Source organism: Varroa jacobsoni, unplaced genomic scaffold (assembly GCF_002532875.2).
Source record: "Varroa jacobsoni isolate VJ856 unplaced genomic scaffold, vjacob_1.0 scaffold_1019, whole genome shotgun sequence".
In the NCBI taxonomy this organism is placed as follows: Eukaryota; Metazoa; Arthropoda; class Arachnida; order Mesostigmata; family Varroidae; genus Varroa; species Varroa jacobsoni.
This window is the reverse complement of record NW_019213921.1, coordinates 14,895-36,105: the sequence shown is the minus strand read 5'-3', so window position 1 is coordinate 36,105 and position 21,211 is coordinate 14,895. Positions and strand designations below refer to the sequence as shown.

The following is a 21,211-nucleotide window of genomic DNA, read 5'->3' as shown; positions in this document are numbered from 1 at the left end:
GCGATACCTTTACTTTGTATAGATGTATGCTTTGTATTATAATATATATGTATAGTGCACCCACTTATTTTTTGCCAAAGGGTAATGTTAGTAATTATAATATTTTAGTGACGAAACGCGTTGGTACCCATATGGGTAGCAAAAATCATTACTGATGTGCGGTGCGGAGCTTCTGGTATTCAAGGCCGTATTGCACTGCTCCGCCTCACGTCGACTAGAACTAATGCTTTGCTAGTAGACTATTTCATCAGCGGCAAACTCAACTCAGACGCTAGACAGTCGACAGTTTCAGCATCACAGACATTACCACTAGAAGCAATGTCCAGACATAATGGAAACGAGTACTGGCGACCCCAGCGACGCCTGGGGCTGTTGCGACCGAGACTAGCTCGCTTTTCTATCAAGCTTCGTTCCCTGGGGACTTCACATATACACGTTCACACAGACATACACACATTCGTGAGCTCCTATGGATGACTCATGCGACCGACGCGACGCGCTGCTTCTTTTGTTGTTTGTTGCTTTACATCTTTCTTTGTCGGCCATCAATGTTTTGCCATTGCTGCGTCAGCAAAGCTGAAGCTACTGCTCCTGGGTCCAAATGATTTTACTGGTCTCTCGATGCTTCGATGTGCTGCAGACATCTGTAGACCGCTACTGCTACCGCTGATTAGGTGGCAGCGTTAGAGTCGAGTTGCCTGGTCGATAGTCGAGGAGCGCTCGAGGAATCTGGTACCATGGTGACTATCGCAGCTGGAGTTACTGCTACCAGGCCACGATGGCGCCAGTAGGGGCCGCAATTGGGGAGCAGCTCCGTAACTTGACAGCAGCGGCAACGGCCAGCACTTCGCTAGCTGGTCTGGGCGATGGGCCCAGAATCACCTGCACTTCTGACTTTGCCTCGCAGTTGTTTCCTTTTTCTGCTTTCCTCTTTCGTCAGGTCGCTCGATGTCGTCGCGCGCAACCCGAGAGCTAACGATTCTGAATCGAGCATAAGAAAGTGGTAATGGTGCAGATGATAGTCGGCTACTGCAACGGCTAACTACAACCACTATTATGAGACTATCGCCGTCCCAAGGCGGCTACTTGTTTGAAGCCTACCACATACTCTCTCGTCACCCCGCCTGGTGGCATCGTTCCATCGTTTTGTTGATTCAGCTATTCGACTGAAAGCTGCTTTCGACTCACCCTTTTCATATTTTTTTCGCTTCCGTCGTCTGCGTCGTGCCGAAGTTACTGTTCTAGTCAGTCGGGTCTTCGCTTGCCGATACCATCGCCGCCGTGGAATCTGCGGTCCGAACACGGTAACCACTGCAAAAAATTCCGAGCAAGTCAAGCAACATCGTCATTCGGCGCTCTTCAACGTTCGGCTGTCGCTACAGCCATGTTGCTGGCCAGAGTTTAGTGGGACCGTACCTGATCAGAAAGAACTTCTGTCTTCAAAGTGAACTGAAGTGACTAAATATATCAGCCGTGACTGAAGCAGAGGCCTGAGTATGATTAGTCGAGCTACCTGGCAAAAAGGCAGGGCAGAAATATATATATTGTAAAACAGCAACCATAACGACGATGATGCGGAGATTGAAGTTTCATTGTTATGCGTAGCTTGTTCTTGCTGCTTCTCACTATTATGACTAGTTCTGAACTTTATTTGGCATCGCGCCCTCTCGCCGGCATTTTGCCCAGTTGGCAGTGCTTTTATACTTGATTTTATATATATATATGTATATGTATATATAGATTACGAGGCACCTTCATGGGGTAACCGACTGACACCTGTTCAAGTAATAGGCGACTAAATTTAATTCTTGCAAAATAGTTTTTCTCTCTGTGTTTCTCGCTTTTTTTCTAAAATAGAGCAACAATGAATTAGGCAAGTGCGGGCTAGGTTGTTAAAGATGATGTTTGAAAATTTATCCTTATTTGTGTTATCTCTGAAACTTGACGTGAAGGTTCACTAGCGTTACGAAGAGCCACTTTCCGAGCGAGAGAAAAGCCAACAAATGCAGTTTCTATTAATATTGCCGTTGTTGTTAATGTTGTTGGCGATGCTGTTGGTGCGCCATGCGTTTGAGTTGTGTCCATAGTAAATGGATTTCTTCAGCGAACTTCAGAAAGTTTTGTATTTTTAGCCAGAGATAGGCTTCAGAAACGGTGTCATCAAACCCTTAACTTTTTTTTTTATTTTCGTTTTATTGTTGTACTTTCGAACCTCATTTTTTGCGCTTAAGTGGTTTATTATGTTGATTGCGACATTCCGTCAAGACACGCTCTAGCTCCTTTAGTAAACTTATGTGTATATAGCTTTTGCAGTGCGATTTATATGACATATGTTGCCATCTAATACAAATCATGAGGTAACGCTTGTTGTTGCCATTTTGATTTTCTTGGAATAATGTTAACGCTAAGCAAACTATATGTAGATATTAGTGTCATCATCCTAACAGAGAACCATATTGCAGCGAATACCGAAGCGAAGAAAAATGTAAAGGGCAATAATTGACATATAAATAAGTTGCTGAAGCAACAACTTGTCCCCATTTGTTTGTGATCCAACAGTAAAACGAGAATACTTTTTACGATGGATCATATCTATAGTAAATTTTCCAAGCCAAGTAAGTTAACTTACCATATCCGGGAGATACAGGAGGTTTATAGTATGAACCAGTAAGAAAAGTAGCTACACATCATTCTCAAAAGCCTGTTATCGATGCCGGCCTGAACGTCGGCACAACGAAAAACCAATTAGGCCTCAAACGCGAAAAGCTAAAGTTTGCTTTCCATTCAAACTGTACCATATGATTCTATACGATACTATACGATCCTGTACAACGAACAGGGTTGTGGGGAGACCGCAATAAAGTCCAGTTGCAGATAAAGCACAAAGATAGATAGAGCAAGCACTTGCTAGTGCTATCCAACTCAATTATGTCTGGTATCGTTCCTTGGAAGCCCATTACCGTCGTCCATGCACTAGAAATTTGTTAAATAGAGGATGGCATTGTAACTTTAACGTTATTGATTAAAGAAACATATAATGTCGTTAAAAACAAATATCGCGCAAAGGTTGTGTAATACTTGCTTTGATCATCGAAATCACTCACTACGATATCATAGGGTAATGTTTAAATTAAACAATGATTATGTAATACGTCAATCTTATTCGTTATTGATTGTAGCAGTTGTTATGAGCTGAGTGTTGCGTGAGAAGTTTACAAAACTATAAACTCATGGTTCGGAACGTGCTGGCACTCATGGATACGGTTCAAAGCTGTTGACGCGGTTTATATTACAATACGTAGGCCTTGCTCTGGTTGCGTGATGACATTGGCACCCACCCACCCACACGATATCCGGCCCAAATAAAAGCAAACAAATCGACCCGCGAAGCTGACGAACGCGACTAGCTTCAGTGGCAAGAAGACGAGTGTCTTATCTGCGTGATGAGCTTTGAACATCCTTTGTTCCTACCTACTGTTCAAAGTTGATGTTTCGACTTCAGGAACTGCCAGCTTGAGGAACGACGATTCACCCCAGACGTGACAATCAATCCACGTAGTCGGACTGATTGCTCCTTAGACTGGAAGTTTCGAATTTAGATGATTAGAAATTTATTGAGCTCTGCCAAAGATTGGAAGAAGTGTAGTTCGCTAATCATTTGTCAACAAACGGGTACTGAACTTTTAGAAAAAAAATCAACGATATTACGTTTCAGGAAAGGATTATAGTCTATTCAAAAAGTTCCTCTAAAGGGATACTTTTTAGCTACACCGGTTAAGCAAGTAAGACTCTAGTCTGTATGTTTGTTCAAGGACTAGGGTTTTCAGAAGGGGGTATTGTTCAACTTTCGTATAGCACGTACGGGCAGAAATAAATGGTGTCAATATGTAGAAATATGCGTTTTAGCAAATACACATTCGATCGATGTCCCAGTTGGTAAGCAGACGGGCTTCCGGTCTGTGTGATGAGCTTTAAATACTTCTCGAAGGCCCATTTATCACATAACGCTAAGATCTGCAAATGTATTTTGCGTCAATGATTTTTCTATAATAACTTTAATATATACTTAAGATTATAGACTAAAATGTACGCGTGCAATATTTGCTTGATCTTCCACATTTTAGCGAAAAGCACCGAAATTAGTATTAAAAGCGTGCAACTGCGTCAATAGTAAGTGTAAGAGTGTGGAGTGTGGAAATCGGGGAGCCGCCCGCTACGAGGAATGAAAGAGCTCACATGGACCCCTATCTGACGAATTAGGCTCTTCCAGCGTCAATTCAAAATTGTGAAACTGTAAAAGCAGTGTTACTGTCTTTACAGGACAACGCCAGCCTGTATACGATTCGCTCGCTTAGCTCCTAACTTAAACCTATTTATAAGGTGTCTAACCTGAATTGTCAACAGGTTGAATTCATGTTAGACCCCCCCCCCCCCCGGCTAACGGCACTTGCGCGGAAAAGTAAAGTGTTTTCACTTAGCCGTGCAAAGTACGCAGTTTTAAGTTAAAACTTTTTCTTCAGCTAATAACAACGTGGATAATAGCATCACATAGAAGAGTAAAGAAAGTTTTACCGAATACGTTGCTAGCTTGAACGTCAAATACGTGTAGCGACTATATCTGTAGCAACAACACATTATCCCTAAAAAGTTCAAATGTAGTATTTGTTTCTTAATAATGCATCGTTAATATTTATACTATTATGACTTTTTTTTAATATGTCTTTAGCTTCAGCACGACCATTAGAACAATTATCGAAATTAATGTTTTAATAGTAAATATAATATTGTGTCGTATTATTACTCATAGTATTAATAAAACTAACGGATTACACAGTTATTTTTTTGGTCACGTACATTTGTCGGATACCAAATCGTCTGTTTGGCTACATCTTATGAGACACAGTTTCGGCCGTACCCGAGTCATATTATTGTATTGTTTCAAGCTTCGGTCGTGCGGCGTCTCTTCCTCATTTGTCCGTGCGACATTCGTGCCTCGTCTGTGATGCCTGCAGTCTTGCTAGCTCGCTTCGACAGTTGTCCATTGTTGCTCTAACTCACCAGCAAACATAGTGACCCAACAGCCTCATCCTACTACTGTTTAGCTATTCTGTGGTCATGTACCATCCGCTACTAGGTTGCCTCGAGCACACAATGAAAACAGATTGACGAAAAGAAAAAGGGCAGGCGGGCGGGCGGGCGGGCGAACGAGTCAGGAAAGTCCAAACTGTACTGCTTCTTTAGCATCATTAAAGCTGCCTTTCCTACCCAAGACAGCTTCACCAAACAGCTAATAAAATACAGCCACATCTTCGTATAACAGTTGGAGCGACAGCATCAGCAGCAGCTAAAGCTTTCTTGCTTCCATCAGTAGCTCTAACCTAACGCACAGCTAGTTAAGACAAACAGTCACGCTACTCGACAGATGCACACAAACCCGCAAACACATCGCTAGCAATAGCAGAAAGAGCAAAATCGTCGCAGATGGCGTCCTTTAATTGAGGAACTCTCCTTTATCTTCCTCCGACTCTGTCCGGTCGCACGCCGCAACAGCCCCCATTATTTGTCTTCAGCCGTCGTTTTAACTGCTACTTGCTTCTAGGCCCCCAAACACCATCACTTCAGTCTACACTTAGTCCACCTCTAACTGAACTCTCAACATCAGTTTAGCTTGTTTCACCCGAACATTTAACCCCGCGTCGCTTGAAGCCCTGCTTTTCTTTCCTCCTAGCTCCCATTGCTTCCGCCGCAAACGGGGTTCTGAATAATTGCTGAACCCTTGAAACCCAATACGTTCGTCGCGGCAAAGACTCGTTAGGTCGCTTGGCGTCATTGTCCCGGGTTGTGCTTGTGCGTTAGTGTGTCGAAATGCTACAGTTGGGATTGGTTGTTCGTTGTTGTTGATGTTATTGTAGCAGCTTTAGAAAAAGTTTCGTGGGTTTTCGATGCCTGATTTATAACTAAGCCTATTTTTATTTAAAACAAGTTTTTGTTCGATATGTGGAAATTTTTGCTATCGATAATGTAAAGCGTGTCTGCAAAAATCAATATTCTGGAGTATTTTTTTTCCTTATAACGAAGATTTGGCCGTTAAGAGAGTTTTTAGGACTAAAGGATACACCGTGGTCAGGGAATGCTGTATCAAGTGAATACGGTGGGCGCACCGAAGTCTCATTGCAGCTGTAAGATGATGTCCCGGGTAGCTCTTGCGATATGCGTTTGAGCGGTTCCCTGCCCAAGAATAACGTTTTCGATACTTTAACGCTAATTTGTTTTTCGAACGACGCAGCTGCCACACGATCCCATTGCGCCGAGTAGACGTTCCTGTGACATATTCGACAAGTTTTAAAATCCTGAGAGAACGGTGTAAACAGAATTTTCACGCTACTTTTGTCGTGTTGCTTCAGAAGCACTGGGGTAGGATCAGTCGTTGTTATCCTGCAGTAGCATGCCATTCTGCTGTCGTATTGAAGCTACTCCTCAACACCTGTGACAATCTGATCTAATTCTGATAATTATTCTGGAACTCTAGCAATTATTATTATAGCAGTCCTTGGCATTTTGCCGTAACAGTCACGAACTATTTATAGCGCTCTCGTTGACCCGTAAATAATATTCTATTAACTTTATTTACATGGAAGCAGGAAACGACCTAAGGTAGTAAATAACCAAAAAGAGAATATTACTTTTTAGGGCATCCTCCCGTTTGCTACTACTACTAATATGTTTAATAGTAATTTTATTGAATTCTAGTTTAGCTTAGGCTTTGTCCCTGTTCTGGGTTTTGCGAGTTGTTACCGGCCGCTCAATTGTGATTTATAAGCATTCGCATCTCTCCGTTTTCCCCATACTGCACAGCATCGACTTCGCATGAGGCGTTGTTCTTTTCGGGTACGCAACACAATTTGCGGTCCGGTTCGGCGAGCGTCATGGTAGAAAGAATTTAGCGGGAACTTTTTCGCACTAGCCGTCAAATGGTCACTTGTCTCTTCGCCGGGAACAGTAGCTTCTTTCCTTTCGCCATCATTTCATGACTACCTAGCCCTAGAACGTACATGTATACAGGTGAAGTCTCTTGTTCATACCTTTCTCTAAAACTATTTTCTTTCTCTAAAACTATTTTGTATAATTCAAAACAACGGAAATGGTTTCATGGTGATGTTAGCCATTATATAGTAAGGCCGGTCGGGGTTTTTTTGTACGTTTAAACTGCCTGTCAGACAAACAACTCGCCCGGCTCAAAACCTAAATTCATTCTCCATTTTGCTGAAAGATCGAGGAAATCAGGCTAAGTCGTCTTGTACGCAGACATCTTAGTACTATACGGTTGAACAGGAACAAGCGCAGCAAGTTCTAACCCGGCTCCAAGCGGCAGTCATAGATTAGGGATTGATCGTAAACGTGAACAAGACGGAGGCGATGAAGCTTAGAAGGGAAGGTAGAAGAGCGGGTAGTAGCGTCTTGTACCTCGCCAGATCGCTTCGTACCTACGTGAATCGGTTTCCCTGCTTGGTTTGCCCATCTCCGCGAACGTCACTGAAAGATGCAGAAAGACAGTGTTGTACGCCCAAACGATTAAATCGTCTCACCGCTTATCCCTCGCAACCCGCTCTTAGCTTGTTTCACTTTAAGCTCGAATCGCAACTTACAAAATGCATGCCATTTGGGAAGATCCTCGAACAATTAAATCGCGTCAAAAATTCATTTTTCAAATCAGTATTGAGAGTATACATGGGGATTCGCAATTGTCTTGCGTATCTCATTGTCTGCATCATCGCTTTGAGCCTACAGCAACAAAAGACCAATTTTAAATAGTAGGAGCAAAAACAGAAGGAGACTGACGTGGATTTTTTTATTTCGAGTAGAAGAGTGGAAAGGGGCGAACCGCTGTGTCATCACTAACCTCACTGTCCATGGCCCTCAGCATAGACGTTGCAGGAACTAATGCTTCTCCGAGTTTGATCATGTATGCTCTATGTGGGGGAGAAATCGTGACAGGTGTCATGCTGCTCATTGCCCCAGGGAATCAATTTTGGGACATCTGAAAAACTTCTTGAACGGTTTTATAAACTCAACAAAACTCACATGGCCTAGTGCGTTAAATATACTCGTCTTTATATTAGGATATCGAGTTGTTGATCTGTGCAAATGAGGTTTTTGACAAGGACAAACAAAGCTGAATAAATAAAATTGTATTTTCTATATATATATATATATATACATCCCTCCTTCACTGCTCGTCCCGTGTAATTTACGGTGTCTCCCTATCGCATGCATCCACGCTAGTGGCAAGCGGAGATACCTAGCTGTATGGCTGAGCGTAGCATCAGCATCGGTGATTTTAGTGGCAGATGCTTGAGTAATTAAATTTCCTTTTCGCTAGCAAGCAGTATAGTTCCAATGTCTTCTCCATATTTTTACCATTGCCATTGTATGTCGATGATACCATTAATTGACGTCAAGTACTCACCGCTTACTGACGCCATATCCTACAAAAGTGGTCAAGACGACCCGATTCGACATGCGTATTCTCATATGCCAACGAATGAAGATCAGAGCGCTAGGCGATACTACACAAGCAAGCAAGCAAGCAAGTAAGCGTGCAATGCAAAAACGATACAGATGCTTTCCTTGCAGCGTTATTCCTCTTTTCCAATACTTTAGATAGGATCGTATCGTTCCATATCACCGCAATACGAACAACTGCCGTTAAAAAGAAGCAAAGGCCACGGCGTAGGAATACAGGAACTGACAGATAAACAGACATTAATCGGATGCGGAGTTCGGTATGCTAAATGTGTGTAGCCGGAAACACTGAGTGATGTTCTGATGATCGGAATAATGGAGATGACGTCTACCCTTTTGGCTAATCGAAGTTAGTGATGTGAGCCGAAATTTTCTAAATAACAAAAATTCATATTCCCTATGTTCTGTAATTATTCGTGCTCAATGGATAAACACAATGTTTCATCGTACCTCAGAACAAATAGTCAAGTTCAAAACTCTTCTTTTGAAGAAAATCTTTTGATGGCTAACAGAAACTTTCATTCGTCTTTGTCTATTTCGCATGGTCATGTTAGTGTAGAATATTTAAAATCTGGACCCGAATATTTAAAAATATAAAGAAAAGGAAGTTTTAAGCGTAGCTCTTTTTGGAGCAATTCTAACTCTGTGAGATGTAAAGGTTACGGTCCACAAAAGTTGAGGACAGCCTACCTAAGGTGAACAGCAATAAAGAGGAACCACTCGCAATTTAATCAGGCACAAAATTCATTCATACTTGTTCAGAAAATTATTCAAATTACTTGAAATTATCCAGTTAGAACGTTTCTATGTATTGTTCACTGGTATTTTATAGTTATTAAGGTTGGTAATTTTAATTCAGAAGATACAAAACGATCTTTAACTATATCCATTCCAAAGATAATGATGCTACATTAGCGCTCATTATTTTGTTTTCATGGATCAATCTCAATCAATATATAGCCATTTACTATTTCAATATACAACGATTTTTTACGATTAAACGTTTATTTGATGGAAATAAAAGTCATTAGAACAGAAGACGCCTCTATATTAAATATGAATTCCATAACCTGGCTTGTTTCGTTGCTATTGAAAGTTATGTTACCTTCATGATTAATTGGGACTCTGAGAAAAGCACGGTCCGTCCATAGCAAAAAATCCCAGCGTCATGATACGATGACCTGAGGGTTCTGACTGTGCCGAAAAGTCATTGCCTGATTCTCCACTCCATATTCGTACGACAATTTATCACCATGCGACAATAGTCTTTCTTCTTGGTCTTCTGAGCCGCATGTGGTTTTGCTGTTTCTATATACCGTGGCCTACGACTCCTATTCAACTCTTGGGAACGAATAAATCTTTTTAAATAACCTTTCGTTAAACTCTCGCTCGGAAAATAGCATATGTTTCTCATGCTTATGGATGAAGACTATTTAGCTTAGTAAAGTTAACTAAGAGTAATAACAAAAGCCAAATACTGTTGCCGAGCCGGAGATGAGGATGCAGTCACTTCAAGTAGACTCTGAACCGTCGATATCCAATCACAAATGAAGATTTCATAGAATCGATTATTCCAAACCTGTGCCCATATTTACACCCTTGTCGATATCTTCATGGAGAATTGAAGAAACGTAACACATTCTATGAACACTCAACTGGGGACATCTAGCGAAATTTCTCTATTGACATATTTGTATTGTACAGAAGAGATCAAACTCTATCTCAGAATAATTATATTCTTTACATAAATACTGTATACTATAGATACTCTTCATAGTAACTATATACCAATTTTTAAACAAATTCGATCAAGTTGTATCACATCCAGATTTCACTCTGTGAACTTGATGTAGACAGAAAGCAATCACTGGAAAAACATAGAAGACAAGTATTAGCTGGGTTTAAGTGGCCTGTTTTAAGTAGCAGTCAATCATAAAAAAAAGCTAAGCCTTTACTCTTAACCGTTGAATTTTTCAATGATCATCATTTAAATGACTCCATCCTAGCAATTCGTTCTCTCTTCTTATACTAGGCCAATAACTTTGTTTTCTTTTAGCGCTAAATGATCGACGAAAGTAGCTGAATACATGTTTATAAGGTCTCAAAGTCCTTGATACTATCACCTTGTGATGAATAATATTGTTTGTGAAGCGCTTGAAAACAAGTTCCAGTGTTTGCTGTTTTACCATGAGCAGACACTTTCGGAGCACTAAATCTTTGGTTTCTGAATCCGCCGCAGTGGCTCGGGACAAGTTCCACAGCGACTGTACCCATCCATGCTTATCGATAAAACCAAATTTCGAATTTCGTATTAAAATACGCCGGTACGCCGAAAAACAAAGCGTATTCAACTATAATCATATATTCTTCGCTCATATCTTATACAGGTTTGTGCGCGGAGCGTAAGTTTAGTGAGCACTAGGGAAGGTTTCATTGGCTATCTTACGGTGAGCGTAAGCGCTTTCGGTCGCCGTTGCTCAAGCGGTAAAGATGACGTAGCACGATGTATATAGATCAACGCTGCTTTTATTGTTCGCGTTCATTCTGTTCGATGGCGTGAAGGGCGACTCCCTAGCAAAACGGGGGAAACACTGGGAGAAAGGAAGGCAAACTGATCAGAGCAAAACTGATGGAGAGTCTCAGCCACCGAACGCCGCGTTCCGAGAGCGCTGGCGTGCCATAAAACAACAAAGAAACACTGTGAAAAGAGAATAGTGCCAGAAATGTTAGCAATAGTGATGGAAAGCGCGGACACGAGCAATCAAATATGCACGCCATTCGCTATCAACGCGGGACTCCCCCATCTTCTTCTTGGTTACCCTTCTGACGTAGGGTCCACAACACTGCTGCCCTAATTTCCCTGGCCGCGACTGTTATTCGGTAAATCGGCCATCATTGCTTTCTTTATTTGGTTCTTTCGTTGGTTGTTTCCTGGTGTGATCCGTACTCGTTAGATTTAGTCCATTTCTCATGGGACGCGGTTATGTAAGAGAGGACGAGATACGATGTAGAAGAGACTGAGTACAATGGCAACAAGGTTACTGGCAAAACAGCAGGGCGGAGTTGCGGGTGAGTCGCAGTGGTACATCAGGGTCAAGGTGGCTTCGCAGACGTCATCGAAGGCTGTTTCAGCGAAACGGATAAAACGAAGACAGACAGAAATACGCAGACTAATACGCACGTACTGCTAGATCATTGTGCTGGTTCACACTAACGACTTTCGGTTACGTCAGGCTGGAAGACTTTCATTAACTAGCATGGTTGTCCCCCACTGGACCTTATCGATGTGGCGTAATTGCCTAAACTGTTTTGACATTATATGCTGAGATAAGAAGTTAAGATTGATTATTACGCAGTAGCTTGCGTATAAAATCGGCTGTCATGCGTAGCTACGCAGTTATGTGTATATGCATTTACCAGGCACACTTAGCGTTAGCTCAAAAAGATTGACGACGATAGCTTGGGTCGAACCGGATTGTGTGGCCTATGTGGTATAGTTTGTCAAGGCCTGATGGTTACTCGAATAAGTGGCTTGGAAGGCTTTGCCAGTATTGTATACACTATGTATCGGCTAGAGCTGAAGGGAAAACAATTGGTATAGGCAAGCGCCTACTGAACGTCTAAAAGGAGTGATTTAAAATGGGGAGCGCGTTCGACAACTTACTATTAAGGATATTAATCGATTATAAAGGTCCCACGTCAAACAAGTGAGCGTTTTTGCCGTTTCGTCTTTACCGAGCCAATCTCTTCTCGCCCCACTTTCTGGTTAGCTCTAAGTAGGCCAAAGTGGAAATCTATTGATTCAAACCTCAAACCGCCCGCTGCATCTGTTTTCCTCAATCTTCCTCTTGGTCTCCAATCTCAAGTAGCTTTTCGGATTAAATGTTATTGGAATATTTTCAAGATAACGAGGAACCGATCTATCAATAAGACTGGCGAAAGAGCAGCAGAAAGTTTGTTGGCACGTACCGGGCTCGTTTGCGTTGACGCCGTCGCCGCCAATGCATACGGTTGACTCGGCATGGCCGAGTGTACGTAGATTAATATTCATAAATGTATCCATAACTAATAATGAGCGAATGCCTTCCGAACCGTGTCGTTAAAAGGCAGACGTTAAGGAATACTATTACAAGCATTACGCCTACGCGCTCATGGAAAGACGTCAACCAATCCACGCGATGCTTCTGAGCCGACGATGTAGTTGAAGCTACGATTATGTAGATACACTACCAGCAACAAATATTGCTGCCCAGATGAACTGGGCTTCATGTGCATGCATACGAAAGGACCATGTAACATTTCTGTAGCACAAAGAATTCATAGTACCGCTTGTGGTAATTGGAAACTAAAGTTCCATCTGCCAGGTGCATTTGTTTAAGCTGTATGTGTATGTAATAATAAATGTGTCTACGTTGAAAGGGCAAGTCGATGTATATACCGAGGCAGTAGCTGGTTGTTGCGGTCTTAAAGTACGGCGAGTCTCGGCTATAACAAGGACGACGGTTTGTTTCGAACGTCGTTTCCAACGACGAGGTTGCCCTTGGCGCAGAACTGGAAAAGTCAGTAGTCCATGCTTACTACAATTACTGCCACTGCTCATCTACCATAAATCGAAGCACAAATGTATTGCAACTATCACCCCTATTTGAGCACTACATGGAATGAAAGAATGGGAAAGGTGGGTTTCAGAAGAAAAATAAGGGGTGACCGAAACGAAAAATGGTATCAGAAGAGGTTAATGCGCACCACCTATGAACTAGTTAGGGTCTTTCGTTGTATTCTCTACATGTGTATACAGGCTCTAAAATGGTGGCGCGCTGAAAACGTCCCTCCCGGATACTTTGTCCTGCTGAAGTAATCCTATATACATTTCTCACTAGACGAATTAGACTGAACAAGTTGTCAACTGTGCAACATGGTTACACTGTTTGAAAATCAAGGCGGCCAAAAGTAATGAATAGTTGTGAATCATACCAGCCCATGTAGCGGCGTGTTCTATTGCTACACGATAACGTGCCGGCCAAGAATTTGTGGATGATAATAAAAGTCAGCCGAAATATGTATAGCCAAACGCTGCTTTCAAGTTGAGTCTTCTAGACGTATTTCAGCATTAAGATCAATATTGGCATTGTATAATAGCTTAGCCAGCCACAAGGCCGTATTCCGATATGCAGTGCGATAGAGGTGCTCGCACAATCCAAAAGGGCATAATACAATATTAAAGTAATCTCATTCTTCCTCCGTATCCAATGTATTGGATGATCATAGACCATCGAACATGCTCCGTGCGATGCAGTAAAAATGAGTGGAGCGTTTTATTTTTTTCGGATAAATAAGCATTAGCTTCTACCGAAAAAGGGGCCTCGAATGGCCCCTTGTCGCATCGAACAAAAATAACAAAGCGAACCGCGGAACAATGAAACAAAAAGCGACGGAGAAGCAGAGTAGCAACAAAAAAGAAATACATTGGTTGAGCACACGAAAAGGAAAAGCTTTGTGACGAGTTTGCCTCCATCAACAAAGAGGAAATGGCGAGATTTGACAAACGGTTTTTTATGAGCGATAATGGATTATACTCTCCGGATCGGTCGATCGGTCCAAAACCACGACCGGCTCACTTTTTCTTGCTTGCATTGCTATATAGTAGCGTCATAGTCAAGCCAAGGAGGGCCAAGTCGGCAAGGCTGGATCGGACTTTGTCGCGACACCAGATCTTGTAGGAGAACTGGGGGAGAAAAGGCGCTGCGCGCTGGAAGGAGATCCTCAACGAAACAATGCTGTGACCGGAGACGAACGCACAGGTTCAATGGTCGTTGTAACAGCCGTGCTAGTGTTACTTGGTGGCGGTACTCTGACTAGTAGTTGTAGTAGAAAAAAAAGAGCAAGGACGAAGAAGAGTCCAGGACGATCTTGTCCTGGGAACAGCCTGTATATAAAAAGATAAATACCGCTTTTTCCGCCACCTAGCCGCCCTTTAGCCGAGAGTTGTGGGGTTTCTTCGTTGTACGGCTGTTGTGGCATTAAAAGACGTCTGGGAATGCCGGTTACGGAAGAAACCGGGCTGGGGGACGAGTGGCTCGGGAAACTGCGACACTGTAGTGGGCCGGTGGGGCAAGCTGTCCTAAAATAGCTTTTTTGCCATAGGGACAATATCGGAGGCAACAGCAGCACATGGGTAGGTAACAAAAGGCTAGAATGGCACTACTCGAGTTCGCTATAAGCAGTTTTAGCGGAGGCACGGACTAAAGGGGGTAAAGAAGGTAAATCCTGATATAAAATTTATTGGCACTCTCATCCAACCGATATAATACGGCCAGCAGTTTGCTATAGCTCGTGGCATAGAAGAGCAGCTAGTACCAGCAACATACTTAGGATAGTATCTATTGGAGTAAAGCTTTCATAGTAGGCTCCAGCTTTACGCCTTCATTCGGTTCGTTTTTGACCCAGAAGCCTGTTGTTTCCTGTCTTTCCTATCTTCTTCCCTTTTACTCGCCGCTCAGCCAATAGACGACGCACATTATATAGAGGCCACTGTTCTTTTACATCATTCGACATTGTTCCTTGCCAAATAGATTCGAGGGCACAAACGGGAATAGTGCGGATAGAAGCGGAAACGGCGCGTACGGCAGAGGCGATGGAGAAAAATTGGCAGAATCTCTCTTCGATTATTTCATAATTACACATATTTGTCCATTTACTTTAGCGAGAGGCATGCCTATGATGATAAGCTTTTCAAAAAAAGCCTGCCTTATTAAAATATTCCTTTAAATGACTAGCGTAGTTTGCATAATCCGCAAACACACGTGTCGGTAACAATGTAAGCGTTCAATTAAATGGGAAAGATAATGTTTTGTTTTGTTTTGAGGTATTTCCAGGAGCACGAACATTATGAATATTCAATTCGTTGCATTAGAGATGATTATCAAATGACTGACCTTCGTGTACCTGGCAGTAAGAGGATGGTAGAAAAAAAAAATTGAGAATTAATTAATGGTAAGCATCAAAAGCCGGGTCTTTGACGTCTATACGCGACCTACAACAGCAGGGAGTAAATAAACTGGCCTGGAAGCTTATAACCTATTAATGGCTAGTTTTGGTTTATGTATCATGTTCGAAACGTAACCACCTACATTTTGAAATGTTCCTTATGAGGGATGTGTATTATATTAATCCGCATTCCTTACACTGACGTCTACGGCAACCCGTTCTCTTCCTGGCAAATCCCTTTTTTGGCCTTTAACTCCATGGAGTGTCATTTTCTTAGCCGCATGACACTTTCCGAAAAACTTGTGACGATCATTTCCCAAACTGCGCCTTTCTCCTCGTGCCCCGTCTTCCTGCATTCTTCCCGTCTGCCACATACAAAGATGCGGTGAGAGTGTGATGGCAACAGCGTCCATCATGACTAATGTCCCATGTAATGGAGGCTGCAGTGCGAAAAGCCCTCTAAATATGGCTAGCTACCTAGTCCACTAAATCGTTAGCTAGAACATTTTCGCTATCGTCATAGCCAGATTGATGATGTTCGTGAGCCAGGGCAGGAACGAAGGCCAACGACCAGTCATTGACCGTTTGTCGATCTTTCGGCTTCTTGCGTTACGTGTTGCAGGCTGATCTTCTTTCATAGCATCAGGTAACGTTGTAAGGTCGGTGTGCGCGTGTGCCTGTGTGTATTGATCGAACATCCAGCGCAGGATACGTCTTGTAACATACGAGACGCAGTTACGCATGCATTATGACAATGGTTACGGTTGGGAAGAAACAACAACAACAACAACAATAACAATAAGGACTTGATCGAATACTGTGGTACGCAGAGGTTGGGTATGCTCCTATACGTGCCTTGTATGTGACCGCTGGCGATTCGATATGGTAAAATTCAAAAAATAGAAAAATTGTATACTGTAAAACAGGATCGACGGAAAGATACCTTGAACGTGAGACCAATATGGCTACATATCTGATCAGTGGCACTGTTTACTGTATTGTAGTTCGGTGATTCGGCGAGATTGAAACTGTGAAATCCAGAATATCCAGAAAGAACTTAAATAACTGCTGAAATTTAAACACCTAAATTTGGGTGTTTCAGTATCATTGTTCGATTACCTTTGCTCATGTCCGCTTGGCGCAATTGAAGAAATCATGAGTAACATAACATTTCGATCCATATAAAAGTCTTATTGACAAGTCGAAGAACTAAAAGAGGCATGGCATGCTATAGACTTCTATATCTCCTTTCACGTATTCTTATCATTGAATAGGTTCATTTAATTCGTATATCGTATCGAAAAATTATTTTTATAAAATAAATCTGTTGGCTTTTTGATTGAGCTCGCTATAGAGATTCAGACCTACATGCTTGGCACTTGACGACGGACACTGCACGCACATACTAGCAGTAGTGGATCCGGCCTTATTAGGAGATACGGCCTTTTATTAGCAGTCGTTTCTGACCCCATGGTGGCCTTATTATCCTAATCCCACTGTGTATTTTTCCTATTGCAATTGCCAAGGCTTTTCCTGGCCATCGTTGGTGGTCTCTTCTTTGCTAGGCTCGGTTAGCTTGCGGTCCAACTTGTCTACTCAGACTCAGTTGTAAAGCAGCTGCTCCGTTCGTCCAACCCCCTTTTGCTCTATTGTAGTTATAAGGGGCGGTAGGTGTTTTAGACGGCTGTAGGTAGGTTTACTGTAATATATCCTGCAGCAGACCAGACCAATGTACAGCATACAGTTTGGCTAAGACAAGAACGAGCATCACACGTCTTGTCAGCAGCTATTGCCTGTGGATACTTGCCAGGCTTTACGTAAACAGGGGAAAGAGAAAGAAAGAAAAAGAGAGCAGTAAGAGCTAGTCCTTTGCTGTCCACGTATCTCAAAAGGCAGACGATCTTGCAGGTAGCCTTGCTGCACAGGCCCCTGTTGTTGGCGGCATAAGCTGCACCACCTAGAACGTTCCTCCTCCGTTCTATAGGTAGGAGGATGGAAGCTGTAGACCAATCAACCTTGTGTATATATGTACTATAGATCCACTGTGTGCTTGTGTTCGGTCCTGCCGGCGATCTTGTCGTTGAGCGTACTTGTGTCTAGGTATGTGTGAGAGAGAATGCCTGAGGACAAATGCAATGCGCTTCTGCCCCTCAGTGTCAGAGAGAATGTTTGCCGACACGGACGCGGGCCTGGATGGTCGGACCTGTTCGTGGATGTGAATTAATGACTGGCACAATGCTGTGCGCTGCGGTGCAGCATGCTACGGCAGACAGAGTGCTGTGTGCTATTGCTGCAGTCGCCGCTACTGCTTCTACCTGCCGGCAACCAAGGTCTTCTGCTAGCTGCTACTTGTCCCTGGCTCGTCCTGGGCTGGGGGCAGTAAGACGTGTAAGACAGCGAAATGTTGTTTGGGGCAGGTGGAAGGCGAGACGAAGAATAGACGGTTCGAAGCCACATGGCGAAAGGGGAGGGTCCGCTTGATGACTGAAGTGACAGTGGCCTTACAGCTCTATCCCATCCAACAGCCACTCATGCCCCGTACAATGGCTAGCACGATGGAAGCACCAATCAGTCATATCTTCGACCGATATAAGCTTCCCAACAATTTCTGCTTCCCTCATCGATTTTCCATTGGACTTGTTTCCCCAATTTCTAAATAACTCGGTGAGTAACAACAGCAGCAGTCCCGGTGCAAAATCTGCCAATAATCCGTACGCTTGCAAATAAGCGCTTTGTGTATTTAGCCAAAGGAGAACAAGGAAGAGCAAGAGAAAAAAGCTCGGTGGAAGTTGCTGGCCTTCTTTCTTCGTGGCTCTATCACATCCTTTGTACACCTGACAGTACACACATTACCCAAGCGATAATTGCTTTAATTCAAATTAATTGATATGATTTATAGCTCTCTAGAGATTTATCTCTACATAACAATTTACGAATGAAACATACCTATATAGCAGCCAAATTGAGGCATTTCACGAGTTCACAATGATTTTGGCCATAAGAAGCAGCTCTTTTTTAAGAGACAAACAAAAGTCTCATCAAAGTAATAGCGCTGTTTAGCTTTTGGATTATATTACAAATTAGAATGTTATAGGCGCGTCGGCAGCTTTTCTGCACTGTATAAGGATACGTTTTTTTCTTTGTTTAACGACCGTCGGCCATTATAGCCCAACGTACGTATGGCGATAATGATACGGACAAAGTTATCAGTTTTAAGAGTTGGTTGCAAAAGGCTTAAAGTAAATGAGCGATCAAGCGTTGACCCGTGAAATGAACGCATAAGCAATGACGGTTCACTGTTTTTTTCCTACTACGCACTATACGCAACTGAAAGACCCTGATCAACGATTTAGGCTGTGTCTATCTATTAGTCTTATTTACATGACAACGAGAATCCCGTCTGAGTTGTCCTAATTATGCATGCGTAGGCTGTTCTAGAGTTTATGTAAGAAGAAGTTCAATGCTGGACCTTTTATTTGACTGAAACTGTTACTGCGAAGTAAACGTTTTAAACATATCATGCCTAATATGAGCGGAAAACTGTTAACGTGATACGTAGCAGTGCTAGGGAACACTACCTGGACTAAGACAGTTATGATAAAGACGATTCATGTCACCCGCCGTCATAACTAATATCATTCGTCCCATTGGCTTTTGTTCATCACGAATGTATCTTACCAGGTGAAAGCCAAACTAGATCGATCCCCCGCGCACCCAATCACAACCAGCAACGTCGGAACGTAAACTCTCGTGCTTGCTCATTCATTTATCGATTTTATCTATCTGATCTGAAGTCTATGAGATGACCGTGGTTTGGGTGGAGCAAGCGCTGTGCGTGGAACACTCAGGGATCTGGGGCTGGTCTGAGACACCCGGGTCGCCGAGTGTTACTATTATGTTGTCACTTCAGAGCCCTTCAGGCGACCCAATGAAAGAACGGACTTCGGAACGGGATGGACGATGGAGGGTCGTGCCTCGCTTCTTGATGTTTCAAGTATCTGCGAGTGTGCGATCCCTTTTCCTTTCGAATTGCTTTCATTAAGCGTTCTGGAAGACGATGTCTGATCGGATGCGACCCAGGGCTATCTTGTCGCCATTGTATTTTTCTGTCTTTTCCCTCTTTTGGTTTCTCTGCCGTTTTTCCTCTTGCAGAAGCAACTCGACACGTTCATTCGGGTCGATAACCGGGCCACTGGGGAGACAACGCCGGTTCGAACCGAACAGAAACGAAGCAAAAGCCTTGGCCTGCCGATCATCGGCTACCAGTTAGCAGTAAAGTATAGTGGGCGGCGAGCAGGCAGGAAACAACAAACAAGGACAGAACCCGAAGCAACGGCAACCAACAGAGTCGAATTTACAGCTTGTCCTTGATTAGGATTTAAGACAATGTTAATCTCCGGCCTTTGCTTAGTGAACATTCATTTACAAGCAGTCGAGAAGGCTCTAAACAGTTTACGGCCCTGGGGCGCATCGTGATCTGGCTCTAGCATGTACGGAGCTAGCCTCCACTAGGAAGTTGCCGAATCGGGCTGGCTTCCTAGCTAGCGAGCTGTGTTATTGCTTCGCATCACATGAATCTCAAACCTTTAAGAGGTCATACAGGATACGGAAGGGGCTTATATTATTAGACAGGTAGCCTCGAGGAGTATTTGTAACTTAACTACCGGAGTTGCTTTTATAAACAAGACCCGTGTAAGCGTTGTCTGGTATGGGCTATATAGGCAGCCAGCCTATGCTCAAGAAAGCTTGCTAGTTCCTTCCCTTGCGAGGACTCGGTTAGAATGTATTACCTCATAACTGTACCGGAAAAAATTCGTGCAAAGTACAGCGAATCGATTACCGCGTGCGCTGAATGGTCGTACACGTACATTCAGCCGGTCTCACCTCCAGATCAGTTCACTAAACCATAATTATCAATAAATGAATTCGCCACAACGGTTTCACGTTGTACGAGCATTAATCATTACCAAAAATTTGCTTTTTACAAAGCCTAGTTGTTATCGCTGCCTATAGTATTACTGAAAATACGTGTCTCTTTCGATAACGGAAGCTGCTGTTCGGGGCAACGACTCTGCACTGGCGTGCGGCATGCTCAGCCGCAGTGCCTATTTAAACGAAGTAATACAAATAACCACATCTAGCAGCACGGGTAATTCCCTTAGAACGAGAAGATGGAGTGCAACGGTGAAACGTCCAGGGATAGAAGGCAAAGTATGTCTATTATCATTACTACTCTATGTAAATAACAGCATACACGAAGAGAAGTGGAACGTATGCGTCCAAATCCAAACCGTTTTATTGAAATATGCAAATCCATTTTCGATGAGCACATCGAGCTTGTAAACTAATGTCAGGAGTGAATCTTATAAATCTGATGAGGCGCAGACGTTGGAAGCGAAGGTGGTTGAGGGTCTGATGACTCAAGGAGAGTGCATTTACAAGCTGGCTCAAATTTAAGCGATTCTGTGCGCTCGACCGAATGTGAACGGCACAATCGAGAAAAAGCAGAGATTTGTCTTCCTCTGAGCGTCCCGATAGCGGCAACAGGCTTTTCCTATGACCGTCCCAGCTCTTAACGGGTACAGTACAGGAAAGTCAATAACTCACTGGTTTCTCTTGGCCCTTTCTATCGTCATTGAGAATAATAATAGGAACGGCTTTCATAAAAGAAGTTCGAAGCCACATGAATTAGTGGTGGCGT

General features: G+C 43.0%; 1 protein-coding gene across 1 annotated transcript in view; it reads left to right on the top strand.

Moving 5' to 3' along the window:
- Positions 1–21,211, top strand: part of LOC111265854 (mitogen-activated protein kinase kinase 1) — a 40,080-nt gene that overhangs the window by 7,927 nt on the left and 10,942 nt on the right. The window lies entirely within an intron of this gene.